We start from the raw sequence: 13,863 nt of genomic DNA on the forward strand, positions 1-13,863 counted from the left end.
ATTTCTTCCTAATGAAAGGGAGGTTTTTCTCTCCACTGTCACCAAGGGCTTACTCAAGGAATTGTTGAAAGGTTGTATGATTCATGATTCGCTTGGGGATTCACCCAAAACCTTAAGAAATAGTCCAGTCTTGTGTGTGTGTGTGTGTGTGTGTGTGGGGGGGGGGGGGGGGGGGGGGAGCATGGGACATTTTTTTCCTTGATAAACTACATACTTGTTATTACAGGACATTAATAAGCTAGTCTTCTGTTGCTTTATGTATACTATTATATTGACAGGTAGGTTTTCAAAGTGGCAACCTGCTATCAATAAATCAGAACAGTGTGTTCCATATACGTTAAGTCCCAAAGGTCTTCAATTATTGACAGAAGAGCTTAAAATAGGTATCATATTCAGGGTTTTCTATTAAAGCTATCTAAATTTAAATAAATAAAAGGTTTGCTATTTATAGAGGTGAGGCTTCTGTGATAATCTAGATTCAGCATAATTTGTCCAGAAAAACACAAACTGTGCAAAATCATCCTCCCTTTGCTTTAAGGATCAGTCTCTCATGACTCATTGTATTGGATGAATCCTACTCCCTTCAGTTACTGCCTCAACACTGCACACCCAGTCTCTCCCCTGCTGCCTGTTCTGGGTTAAACAAACAGACATGCAAGTCCTGCAAGGTGCACTTCACACATGCACTTGTGCTTCTTTCCAAAAAAACACACACTTATCCAAGCTCATGTGCAACTTTCACTTGCCCGTGATTTTAATGTGAAGATAAAGATTAAAGCGTTTAATTAAAGCGGCAGCACGGAAAGGTAATAAAGTCCAAGTGTTCCAGACCTTTGAAGAACATTTGTCCTCGATCACAAAGATTCATTTGAAGCAGCGTCTCTGAACTCTGCACAGCTGAAACTAGGCCTCCCTCTCTCCTCATTGTGTGTCAGCTCACACAGTTGAGAAAAGGACAAAAGTTCTGGCCATGAGCCTGTTGGTCACAGTGTGTGTGTGTGTGTGTGTGTGTGTGTGTGTGTGTGTGTGTGTGTGTGTGTGTGTGTGTGTGTGTGTGTGTGTGCGCCAGCTGGTTACATCTGGTTTCAGAGGCTACACAGGGAGGCTGATTACTCCCACCTCTCAGTATCAGTAACTAATCCCCATTTCCCAGAACAGTGTTTATGTGTGTCTGTATGTGAAAGAGAGAGACTCACAAAATGTGTTCATTTTAAAATGTTAAGATACTGTAAATCCTGAGAACTGTGACAGAGGATGAAATCCAATTACAAACTGTCAAGGTGGCAGACGCTATATTCACCTGTCTCATTCACCTGTCGGTTTCATCAGTGTGATCAATCATTACCTCCCACTGACCGACTCAGAATCATATTTAACAAAGCTCTGTAAATAGTTATTCATACTATGAATATTTTTCAAGTTACAACCACACAAAGTACATAAGGGTGGGTTGAAATCTTGCATTTAAGCCTTTTATTCTTTAGCTTAAAGCCACAATCGGCATATTTTTTTAGTATAACTTGAGCACCAATATCATAGCATATGTTTGCCACAGTTCACTGTGTTTACTGTACAGTTATAATCCAAGCACAATTAATGACAAAAGGCACGCTTTTATTGAGGCTAATGAGAAACTTGAAAATGAACAAAGTCCCAAGAAGTTTAAAGTGACTGCAGGAACACAAAGAGCTAGCATACAAACTAGCACAGACGAAGGAAACACAGAGCTATGTGTGCGTATGTACAGTATAATATCTCTGTGTTAGTGTTGTTCCTACATCTTCATAATAATGTTGGTCCACGATCAACATTGCAGTTAACCAATGACATTTTCTGAGCATTCAGTCAGCATTAGCCAAAAAAGTAGCTAATGCTTTTAGCAAGCTAACATGAGCAACCTAAATTTGGCTAACAGCAAATTTTACTTAAAAATACATTTATTATATTGTATAAATTAATAAAGACAACACTTAAAATGCTAACCATTTGTTCCAGAAGAGACTCTTAAGTAAACAAAGAAAATTTTCCTGCCAAGCTATGAGCATGAGGTCTCAAAAGCTGGAAAAGACAGGAAGTAAAAGTAGAATTTGGAAAACGTATAAACAAAGTTCAAAATAAAACTGGAAAATTTTTAAAATATTCTTCCTGCTAAAAGGGAGCACTGTAATGTTTTTATTCTGCTTGTTTATTTTATTTTGTTATTCATATTATCATCTGTGTGGATATTCTGCTGCAGCAGACAGGAGGTGAAGGCCAGGTTAGTGAAAATAGGCGAAGCGGAAGAATAGAAAAAGAAAAGGAACAGAAAGAAAGAAAAGAAGAGGATGAAGCAAACAGACATGCTGAGTCTCCAACTGCTGCATCTGCAACAAAGCACGACTCTGTTACAAACTGTCAACGTGTAAAGGACTACAGAGTCTTGAATCCTGACCTTAGTCACTGTGTTGTAATTTACTAAAGTGCGTGTGAAAATTCACATGCTTCAGCTCTTAGCACTGACCTTCACCTTTAAAAGTGAGTGGTCAATGCACCTTTTTCACTTATTGCCAAATTATAGCTGGAAAGCCATTCATGTAATTAATAGTTTTAATGATGCTTCCACTTCATTCCTGCTTCCTGCTATTGCAGACTTTCTGTCATGGCTCATTGGGACACTTAATTGAGAAGTGAAGTCGTTAATATTATTAGTCACACCTGGATTTTTCCAACCATAAAAAACATGTGTAGGTGTAGCTGTGTATCACGGTTTCTTGCACTTCTTTTCTTCCACTACAGCTGAAGCCCAACAAACACAAAGCTGTCTTCTAATGTTTCTCAAACTGGGATCCTACACGTTCCTGTACTAAGAAACTGCATCAAACCAGTCAACTTAACAATGTTAAAGAGTGTCACATTAAAAAACACCCATGAGCATTAAATCTCAGTCTTATAATACAGCTCTGCAACAAAGCCTAGTACATCTAATTACATCTAACAGGCTCGGGATCAACTGACATTTGGTTATTCGCTCCACGATAATCCAGAAATTATGAGCCATTTTCCGCTTTGTTCTTGAAGGTCTTATCTACGCCATGAAATGAGCAGTTGGAAAAACCTGTCAGTATGTCCCGTTTACTGATAACATGGAAACACACGACCGATGGAAAGCATCAGCAGACTTTGCCCAGATGTTAGGCATTCTTATAATTATTAGGAATTTCTGACTCTTGCTGAGGCACTGATTTGTGAGCAATTTAAGACTGATCTGCTCTCCTCTAAATGAGATTTGTCAAAGCTCCTACTTCCAGACTTCTCACAGCTCCAGTTTCACTCAATTAATGAATGAAGTGAAACAGAATAGCATCCCTGTATAAACTGTTGCATTTTGCAAATAAACTTCAGCTGAGCGAATCAAACACACGACAGGTTTTCAGAGGTGTGACAGAAAAATGGTCATTAAATAAGGCTTTGCTCATGAGTCTATGTAAGAAAAATAGATTATTTTCTACTTAGTTTTATTGCATTTTTAGCTCAAAATTCAAGTCTATTAACTCAACATTATAGCTCGACATCTGCTTTCAGATCAGCATGTCTCCCTCTGGACTGTGTGGATATACTGTATTTAATTGATATCATCTGTGGCATGACAAATGAAAAATTACACCTTTATTGTTCTTAGTGGTGCATGAAGTCCACTGACCCCTGTGGAGCTTCTCAGGTGAAGTAAATTCAGCAAAAACATCATGTACAGTTTGCTATTATATGCTTAAAGTTAATGTGTATCACATGCAAAATACTGAGGCTAGTATTTTTACTTTCATTGACGTAGTGAACCCTGACATTGTTAGAAAAAGTATGTTCTTTAAAACTGAAAAACAAGTGTAATGCTGGGCTGATTCACGCTGTTTGAGTGTCCGATTCAGAGTTTAAAGCTTCCTTGTGAATCAGCTGTGGTGTCAGCTGCAGCTGCTGCAGACTGAAACGCACCCTGCAGACTTCATTACCGAGAGCTTTTATCTTTTCCAGTAAACACACTCGAGCAGCGACTAATTAGATGAGATATATTAAGTCAGAACAAGCAATGATATGAAACCACATGCCTTTGATAACAAGAGGTTTATCTTGACAAACGAGAAGTATGCAAATACCACGTTTTATGCATACGCCAAAAAGAGACTTGGGTAATACTTGTAAGGTCCTTGTAATAGGTGTTACTTAATTGGTGGTAAAAATTGTAAAAGTCCTTATAACATGCTTATTAATAATTAGTATGTGCCAGTATAATGATTATTAATAAAACATTTATAGTTTTATTACAAGGCATTTACATTCATATAACAGATTACTAAAGGACTTTGGATTATAAGGACTTTGAGTATTTTTGTATTTTATTATGGTTTATTGAGTATTAAAACACCAATTGTACCATTTAGTTAAATCTTTCATAAAGAGGACCTGTTGGGCTGCCAGTATAGCTTACTTAGTTGAGCATGTGACCCATATACTGAAAGATTTTTCCAGGCACCCACATTTGAGTCCACCCCTGCCATTTCCTGTGTGTCTATCTGCTCTCATATCCTGTCAAAAATCAAGGCTAAACTGCTGCAAAAAGTTTTTTTGTTTGTTTGTTTGTTTTTTAATTTAAAGAGGACCTGCTGTGCTCATTTCTTTCTTCACAGTTTTATTCTATACTTACACGACTCAAATTTAAAAATAATACTCGTCAATCCTGTATGGAGCATTAATATAGCCCCTCAAAGTCATCGACTCCCTGAAACGAGCTGTTTTATGTCTCAAACAGAAAGTTTGATGGTCAGACAGGTGGAGCTGCTATGAGATGATCATATTAGAGATATCCTGTCCCTGATTAACTGATCATCTAGAAGCAAGAGTTAAAAAACACAAAACAAACATTTTAAAGCTTAAGTCATAGTTATTAACAGCACATACCTCAGTCTTTGAAACTTTGTAATATGAGCATTCATTATTGTTGCAGTCTATATACAGAAAATAAGGAAAATCCTAATCAGTCCCCCTGCAGTACTTTTTGGTTGCGGCTGTTTATGGGAAAATGTAAAACATGAAAATAATAATTTGTTTTCAAAATAGCTGAGTGTCAATTGTGTACAGTCCTGTGAAAAATTAAATACAGCATTAATCTGCCCATGTCCTTAAACGTTTATCCAGTTTAGGTCTACTGTGTCTAATCAAATGTATCTGATTAACTGATCATCAGAGCCTCTATAAAAGCTGAACAAACCACAAGACTTTCAGTAGCAATGTATTTTAGACCAATAAGTGGAGATGTTTGGTCATAATGCATAGAACCCCGCTTGGTTAAAACCAAATACCTGACACCAACTGTGAAATAGAGTGGTGGAGGGAGGGGTGATAATTCGGATGTGTTTCACAGACACAGGATCTGGGAACCTTGAAATCATTGGGTCCTCCATGAACTCCTTTGTATGCCAGAGTATTCATTGTGAGGTCATCTGTCTGACAACTAAAGCCTAGCTGAAACTGGAATAGGACAATGAGTCCAAGTATGCCAACAAATCTAAAACAAAACGGCTAAATTAAAAAAAGACTCAAGGTGTTGCAATGACAGTTCAGACTTCAAGCCGATTAAAATGCGGTGGTGGGACTGAGAGCTATGCATAAACAAATCCCAACAAACCTCAATGACCTACAGCCGTGTTGTAAAGAAGAGCAGGCCAGAGTTCCCCAGCAAGGATGTGAGGGACTGATGAAGTCATGCAGAAAACAATTACTTCAAGCTAAAAGTGTTTCTTCAAGTTTTCACAGTGCTGGTGACCCCTAAGCCTTTATATCATGGAGGCCATGATATAAAGGCTTAGTGGCATTTGAAATAACACATTTATTAAATACACAGCATTTCCAGGGCGGTTACAGGGATTTTATGGCGGTTACAGTCGTCAGCTGTTGTTAGCAGTTCACAGATGAGCTGTATTAATGTGAAGAGTTGGAAAGTGGGAGGAAGGTGTATAAACTGAATGTGTGTCACACTGTTTCTCAACTCAAATGCTATATGGCACCTTCTCCCTCATGGGTTATCCTCATAAACTATGTGAGCAAGAGGGCAGAGAGAGACCAAGAGAGGAGAGAGTGTATTTGACTGGAAAGTGATACGGAAAGGGAGAAAAAAAAAGGAAAGAGCATATTTGTTTGAGAGCAGGTGAATGGCCAGAGATAAAGTCCATTCAGGCAGCAGTTTCACTCGTTCAGTAAAGATTCCAGGAGCGTGTGTCAGCGTGTTTGAACAGTGGGTCTGTGCGGATCATTGTGAGGGGAAAATCCACTCATTGTCACAATGTGTAGATTAAGTTGTTGCTGTGTATTTTGTGATCTCCTCTGGCCTTTTTGTATGACATTTGCATGTTCCCTCTGTGCCTGCAAAGGTTTTCTACCACCGTCCATTGTCAATTGGTGCTGGAGACACCTAAATGATGGATGTGTAAATGGGTGAACAGTATCACAAATAGTGCAGAAGACCAACCTTACTATGGTTATGCTTAGTTTTTCACAGTTTCACAGTAGTGCATGGAGCTCTATGAAAATTTTCATTTTTACATTTCTGTACGTAGATGTCTTACTAATGTCTGACTAACAGCTGCTGGGTATAAGCCATAGTCATAATCTATTTTTTAGTTCCAGTAATCAGTGTAGATGGATACAACATCTGGTTCTTTTTGAGCTGTTTTCCTGTCTGATGCAGATAACAGAAGAGCTTTACTTACAGAAGATATTTTGACTCGCCATGGCAGGAAAAACACAGGTGTAACTAACAATGTCATGAGTCATGGTCATGGTCAGCAGGCCAGCATCCACCCTACCAAGAACCTGAAACAAAAACAGCAACGCTAAATATAAATCAGCCATTCAGCCTCACTCTTGTGCTTTTCTGATTGTGACTGCACTCTGTGGAAAAAGGTCAAAACCCTTCAGTAAAAATGATAGCCTCTCATGATTGTAAACTATTGAGTCAGCTAGTTGCAAGATGTTTTCTTATGGATAACACCTGGATTCAGTATAAAAAATAAGTAACACTAATAATGTTGTCAGCAAGGCAACACTATTAGTGTTACTTAACAAAGACAAGCTGAGCACTCAAAACGAAAGCAGCTGGTTGTTATCAACTTTGCTAGAAATTACATTAAAATAAAAATCATTTACCGCAGCAAGTAAGTTTTAAAGGATTGCTTAATGCAGTCCAGATTATGTCCTGTTTCTTTATTCAGTACAAAAAATGTTATCTTTGAAGATTGCCCTGTCATTACTATTGTCTCCATAATACACAATCCCACTGGATGCTGTGTGAAATGCAACTAAAAACAGAATTCAGTGATTTGCAAATCTCATATACCTATATTGTTTCACAAAAGAATATAGAAAACAAAAACGTTTAAACTGTGACATTTATCATTTCATGTAAATTCTTTTGAATTTGATGACATAAACACTTAAAACAAAGAAAGCTCAGACAGGGCAATTAAAGGGTTGTAAAAGTAAGTGGTACTAAAAAAAGAGACAAGCCGTAGGAACATTTTGCAACTAATGTTATGCTAACTGGCAGTTGATTGGGTTTATATGATTGGGTCTAAAAAGAGCATGTTGGAGAGGACGAGTATCTCAGAGAAAAAGTGTTCAGTAATCAGAAATCATGGACGCCGTGTCCTCCAGACTAAAGAGAAGAGGGACAGTCCAGCTTGTTATCAAGCCTGCATCTCTGGAGATAGTTCAGTGAGTCTGATTAATGTGGCAGGAGGCATCTCTTATTTCTTAATTTTACATAAAGTTTTCTAATGTATTAAAACTGGATTTTAAAGATCTCTAATTCTCACTCTGTCACTAACTGATCAAGTATTTATTTGTGTTTTTCTATCTACTCCTGCCCATCTGTTTTTCCCCTGAACTTCCTGTTCTGTACTTTCTCTTAACACTCTTTAGCACATGCGCGTGCCCACACACACACACACATACATACAGCAGCTGTCAGAACACACATTGATTGGGTTTATAGCTTGTTAGGAAAGTGGAGATCATATTTCAGCTCTGCTCATTAAGAGTCAGCACTGATGTCACTTTGGCTCCTTTTTTGGTTACATAACACACACACGCGCGCGCATGCACGCACGCACACAGAGAGGGCTATAAAATTATAAAATGAATTGGAGCCAACACTTAAACCATTGACTATACTGGCAGCTTTGTGAACATGTGACTGTAACATTTATTAGCATAAATGCACTCTCATGTGTATTACCGATTTCCATTCTTATTGCTTCTTGTGTGAATATCATCATATTGATAAAACATCTGCCTAATACAGTAACATTAATGCAACTGCAGCATGATCTTATTTTGCACCTTATTAAGTTAACCAGCAGTTTTATACTAATTTCACAGTGTACAATTTTAATCATTTTAAGTCTTAAAAACACCAGCTGGACACAGGATGTGGCTATGAATGGTAAACCAAACAAATCTGAAACTTGAGCAATTCGATAAGACTAATGCAACAAAAACACGGAAAGCTTTGGGAACCTCTGAGAACTGGCATCACCAACACTTTTAAGACCTCATCATGAGGTCAGTGGCTTTATAAAACTAGTGATGTGTCAGCCTTCGTGACATGTGTTTTTAGTCAGTTGTGCATTTTATCATAAGCATAGTTAATGGGGGTATTGTATTACATTTTGACTACGATTGCAGAATTACATAATCATTTGTTACTGCTCCTACGAGGTTCGGTTGGCACATAAAAACCATCAAAACAGAACTGACATGAAATAAGGGAATAACATTATTGCATTTTGGAAAACAGGCTGTAATTTGTGTCAGGAGCTGATCATCCAACAGGACCTGGCACTGCTCGAGTCACAGAGCAGCTGACCTAAGGAGAACAAAGTCGGCCGCCTCTTTATTCACTAACTGTGTTGTCATGTGGAGCAAAGCAGTTTGTATCTCAGTAAGATTTACAATCACTTTCTCCTATACACACACACAGAGTCTCCAAGAGCTGAGACAGACCACTAACCAAATGTCACATGACAGCCTTCAAAATAAAGCTCTTGCATAACCGTAAGGGCCTGGAAGCAGAGAGTCTGTTTACAATGATCCAGTCTGAATTTGGATGACTTTCTGTAGGCTTTCTTTGTGTGTGTGTGTATTTGTCTGTATCTGTGTTTGGTCTCTATGCCCTCAGACGTTGCTCACATCTTTCATCTCACTGTCCTGATGTTCATCAGCTGAGCGTAACATCACAAAGCAAGCTGGAACACGACATCAGCAAAAACAACATGAACAAACATGTTAGTAGGCGCTCGTACTTTCTAACAAAGTAGTTGAGGGTCTGCTTATTTAAAAGTTAACTTAGAAAGTTAACTATAAACCTCCTTTTTGACAAAACACACAAATATAAACCACATGTTGTAAACGAACTATTTCATACTTCAGGGGTGTTAAACTCCCTTCAGTTAATGGGCCGTATGAAGCTCAGTTTGATTCCATTAAAAAATTCCATAGCTTAGATTTCCTTTAATGTTAAGAAAGCTTGATATAAAGTTAAAGACACAAAAGATTGACTACACAAGATGCCACCCATCCAGGCAATCAACTCTAGAAATGCTTTTAACTTTCCATGCATTTTCTCACCCATACAAGTGCCCACTAGGAGTAGCAGTGGATTTTATTGAAAAACCCCAAAATATTAATGACTAATGATTAATCAGTGGCAAAGCTATCCAGTGGGCTTGAGTGAATGCACGCTTGACACCACTGGCCTGTTTTCTTGACTGCTTATTTAACTCAGGGTCATAGAGAGGCTGGGATCTAACCCAGCTGGCACAAGGCGAGGGCAGGAGGGTGCCAGTCCATCATTGGGCTAACACAAAGAGACTGACCATCACACACTCTCACCTCCACACACATGTAGACAGTTTGGAATCACCATTTAACCTCAAAAGCATGTATTGGGACTCTGAGAGGAAGCCAAAGAAAGCAATAATAAGTCATGTGCTGTTTTACTTTATGATTCTTAGTCTGTTTACACTGTTGTCAGTTTTATTTCCTGGCCTTGTTAGTTTGCATGTTCCATCCCGCCAAATATCTCAGCCGTGTGGTCCTTCACACATGTTTACAGATAGCCATCAGTCTCCTCAGCATATATACCTGAATTTGTTCTTCTTACCTGCCAGAGTGTGTTGTCTCCTTCAAGCTTTCCAGTATTCCTAAGGGTTTTCATGCCTTTTTGGTGCTCGTAGTTATTTTCTGGACTTCAGGTACTTTCTGTGGAGTTTGGACTTTTGTCAAACTCAAAACCGTTCTGCATTCAAGCAATGGTGCTAAAATGCTGCATGCCCTACTGCCCTCATTTCAAACATGCATGCACCTTAAAATGAAACCTCAGTCTTGTTTACAGCCTGTGGGAGTAGAGTTTATATACACACACATTCTCAGTCTGCCACTAAGCACTCAAACACAACATATTTTTATACCAAATATTCTTTATTTCTCAGGGTATAAAACATCTGTACAAATATATCAAACACAAACCAAAGCCCTCGGTTAAACAGAGAATTGTAGCAGTGTTTTTATATGCAGAGAAAATGAAAACACTGGCGCTTCACACAGGCTCAGTGGACTAGTTTCCTAAGAGAAGCTTTCAGCTGGTGTCTCATGTGAGTGAGCTCAGGTGTCCTCTAGGGGGTATCAACCTCAGTAAAACAATTGAACCTCAAAAATGAGACCTTCTGTTTGGCAATGCTTCTGTTTACACTCACATAACCACGTGGTGCAGTCTTGTGCAATCAGAAATTAGGTCAACATGGGCATTTAGTGCCCAGTTAGGTCTAAATGTGCATGAAGTTGCACATTTAGACCTAAAGTAAACAGAGGATCAGTTCTTGTTGTAGTCTGACTCAAACATTTTCCTATTGGATGAGTTTAACTTGCTATCCAATAGCACTACACAAGTTACTTATTGATAAGTGTCCTCAGCAGGGATAATTAGGTCACTCTGGAATCCAGTTCCAGCACCAAATCTACTGCAATAGCTAAACTCAACCACATCTCTGAAAACTCATAGCTCAATAACACCTATAAAACTCCTGACTTTGGACCTGCTCCAAACACAGAACATTTCTGTCTTAGCTTTAGAAGAATACCAGCACACCACATGTCTTCTCTGACTGTCTTTAAACACTGCTCACTTCCCGAGACCGATCTGTTCTACATTGCAATGCCTTACATCCATCATACAGTGCAGGGTGCATGCTGCTGTTGAACACTTGGGGGAAAAGGGGGGAGGGGGCAGCTAAAAGAAGTAAAACTTAATCTATGCTGTTTTCTGGTAGCACAGTCAGTCTTACACATTAAAAGTTGTATCACATGACAGCAGTTTGAATTGTAATATCCTATTAATCAGTCAGTCATGAACAGAGTGGCATAATTTGCATGCTTTATGGAATCAAATTTTAATGTATAAGGAGGAGAAAAAATCATCAAGGAGGATTTATCCTCAAATCCAACTCAGACCTATGTAAGAATATGTTGATTTAATGTATTTCAGTAGGTATACATTTTAAAAAAATATATATATATATTTACTGAAAGACTGCAGTGAGCAAACATCCTACTTTCCAGAAAATTTAAACTAGGTAAAAGCTGATAAAGGGAAACACAAGCTATGATAAAGACTCTGCATGACCTTTAGCCTACTTTACTGCACCATCAGCCAAGACTGCACACAAACAGCAAGACAAGTAACCTATTATGCCTTTTCCCCTGCAAGAAACAATGCGTTTGCTATCAAGCCTAAAACACCGTGAAACAGTGAAACCATTCAGTCTCCACTGTAACATCTTCAATAGAAAGCTACCAAGCAGCTCTAGTAAAACCCATTCTAAAGCTGATCTGTTTTGCTTTTTCTTATTTTCTGTTATACATCAACTGTTACACTCATGGATGGTCGTATTAAACACAGGCAAATTTTCAAATAATGACATCAGATATCCCTGTGAGCCCAAAGGCTGAGGCTGTTTTTTTACTCTTGGATCTTTATGATGTCACTGAGAGGTGATGACTTTAATATGGTAATTTCTGAGCACAGAAGGTCCACCCACCTGCCAAACTTTTCAGACCTTCTGTTTACAAGAGGAATCCAAAAAAGTTTGAAAGGGCCTAAAAACAGTTTGTTTCAGACAGAAGATGACAGAAGGCCCAGTGCAAGAAACATAAGGATTATTTTGAACTGTGACTCATGCAAAGCTACTCTAGAGTCCAAGAATAAATATGAAGCTGAAAATGAGCACAAGAGTGTAATTTACTAATTGGCTGAAAATATGCAACTCTGACAGAAAACACTACGTGGATTCCAAACTGTGGATATTTTAATCTAAATAAAAGTCTCATTATTAAAATGAATTGAACTTCCCAGGCACAACATGGCTTACTCTGCTTCACACCAGTAAAGAACCCAATGGCCACAGATGTGATGCGGGGTAGTTCTTTGGGGGAAAATGCTTATTTTTGAGAACTGTACAAGGTTTTCACACCACGCTTAAAAGCCAAAATACCTGTCAGTTACATCTTACATGGGCCTGATATCATTGTAACTTCACACATCCACAGCCTCAGTTATTTTTATGTCACTAACAATACAAGAAGGAAAATATGTCATTAAATCAAATCTTTTAAACAATTTTAAGACCCTGAGCTTTAAACCATTTGCCCAGGCCATCCTTTTTGGTGCCTCATTGGTGGATATGTATGCTGGCTCTTGTATATATCTTTACTCTGTGCTGTTTAGAGTCTGGTCTGTGATATGTTTTATGAAGGCCGCAAGCTGAAATGCGTCAGTCAAATAATAAATCTGTTTTTCATAATATAATTATCTTTTTTTTTCTAATAAATTCTGACATTTAACTGGGAAGTTAGATAAAACTTCCAAATTTTGAAATGCAGCTATGACAGTGTTCATGTCTGATCTCTATGAATAATTGTGTTTTATGCTACAAAATGGCATAACAAACATTGTGCTCTTTCCTGTCTGCTGCAGTGACTTTAATACAACGGGCCTTTTTAGACGGAGACACTGAAGAAAAATAAAACAGACCCTGCTGGTCTGTGCTCTCGGTTTAGTAACTATGGTGTACGAAGGAAGGTGTGGCAGCTGAGTGTGTGACAGCCACATGTTTTCCATCTTCACTTTTGTTTTTATTGCTGCTTTACAACACATAAAGCTACATCTATTTGAGAGAGGACAGCCTGCAAGCACTATCACAGAAAACAGTAAACACAGGGTTGGCTATAACAGTGAGGGCAGAAAAACGGATGGTTAACATTGCTAGTAGAAAATTCAAACTTCACAGTCTTAATTGCATTTTAAAAAAAAAAGGTGAAGTCACTTTCTTTTTTTTCTTTTTTTTTGCAAACTTACAGAAACAAGCACATGCAAAGAGCACTGCGTGGGTTTAATTACATTACGTGCTCATAGTTAAGGTTGTTTAAGTGTCTGCAAAGATAAATCAAACCCACATCAAGCAGAACAAATATCTAACATCAATTGGCTTTTATTTGCCTGCCTTGCAGCTTGTGCCTGTAGATGATTTAGATTCGAATGTCTCAGTTTTAAACTGAATTCTTCATTTCCATGTGAAAAGAGCCACTTGAGTACTGCACTGAGCAACGTTCTCGTTTGTGGAACAATGCGATCATGAATTACAAAATGTCCTCCTGCCCGATTAAGGTCAAGCACCAGTCACCAGCACAGTGCAGAGATTTATATTTAACCACGCCACACTGGTACCACTCTATTTTAACAGATTGTTCAGTCTTTCAGTGATAATGGGGGCTAGATGAAGA

General features: G+C 38.3%; 1 protein-coding gene across 1 annotated transcript in view; it reads right to left on the reverse strand.

Moving 5' to 3' along the window:
- Positions 1–13,863, reverse strand: part of rhoua (ras homolog family member Ua) — a 30,186-nt gene that overhangs the window by 9,781 nt on the left and 6,542 nt on the right. The window lies entirely within an intron of this gene.

Source organism: Astatotilapia calliptera, chromosome 1 (assembly GCF_964374335.1).
Source record: "Astatotilapia calliptera chromosome 1, fAstCal68.1, whole genome shotgun sequence".
NCBI lineage: Eukaryota > Metazoa > Chordata > Actinopteri > Cichliformes > Cichlidae > Astatotilapia > Astatotilapia calliptera.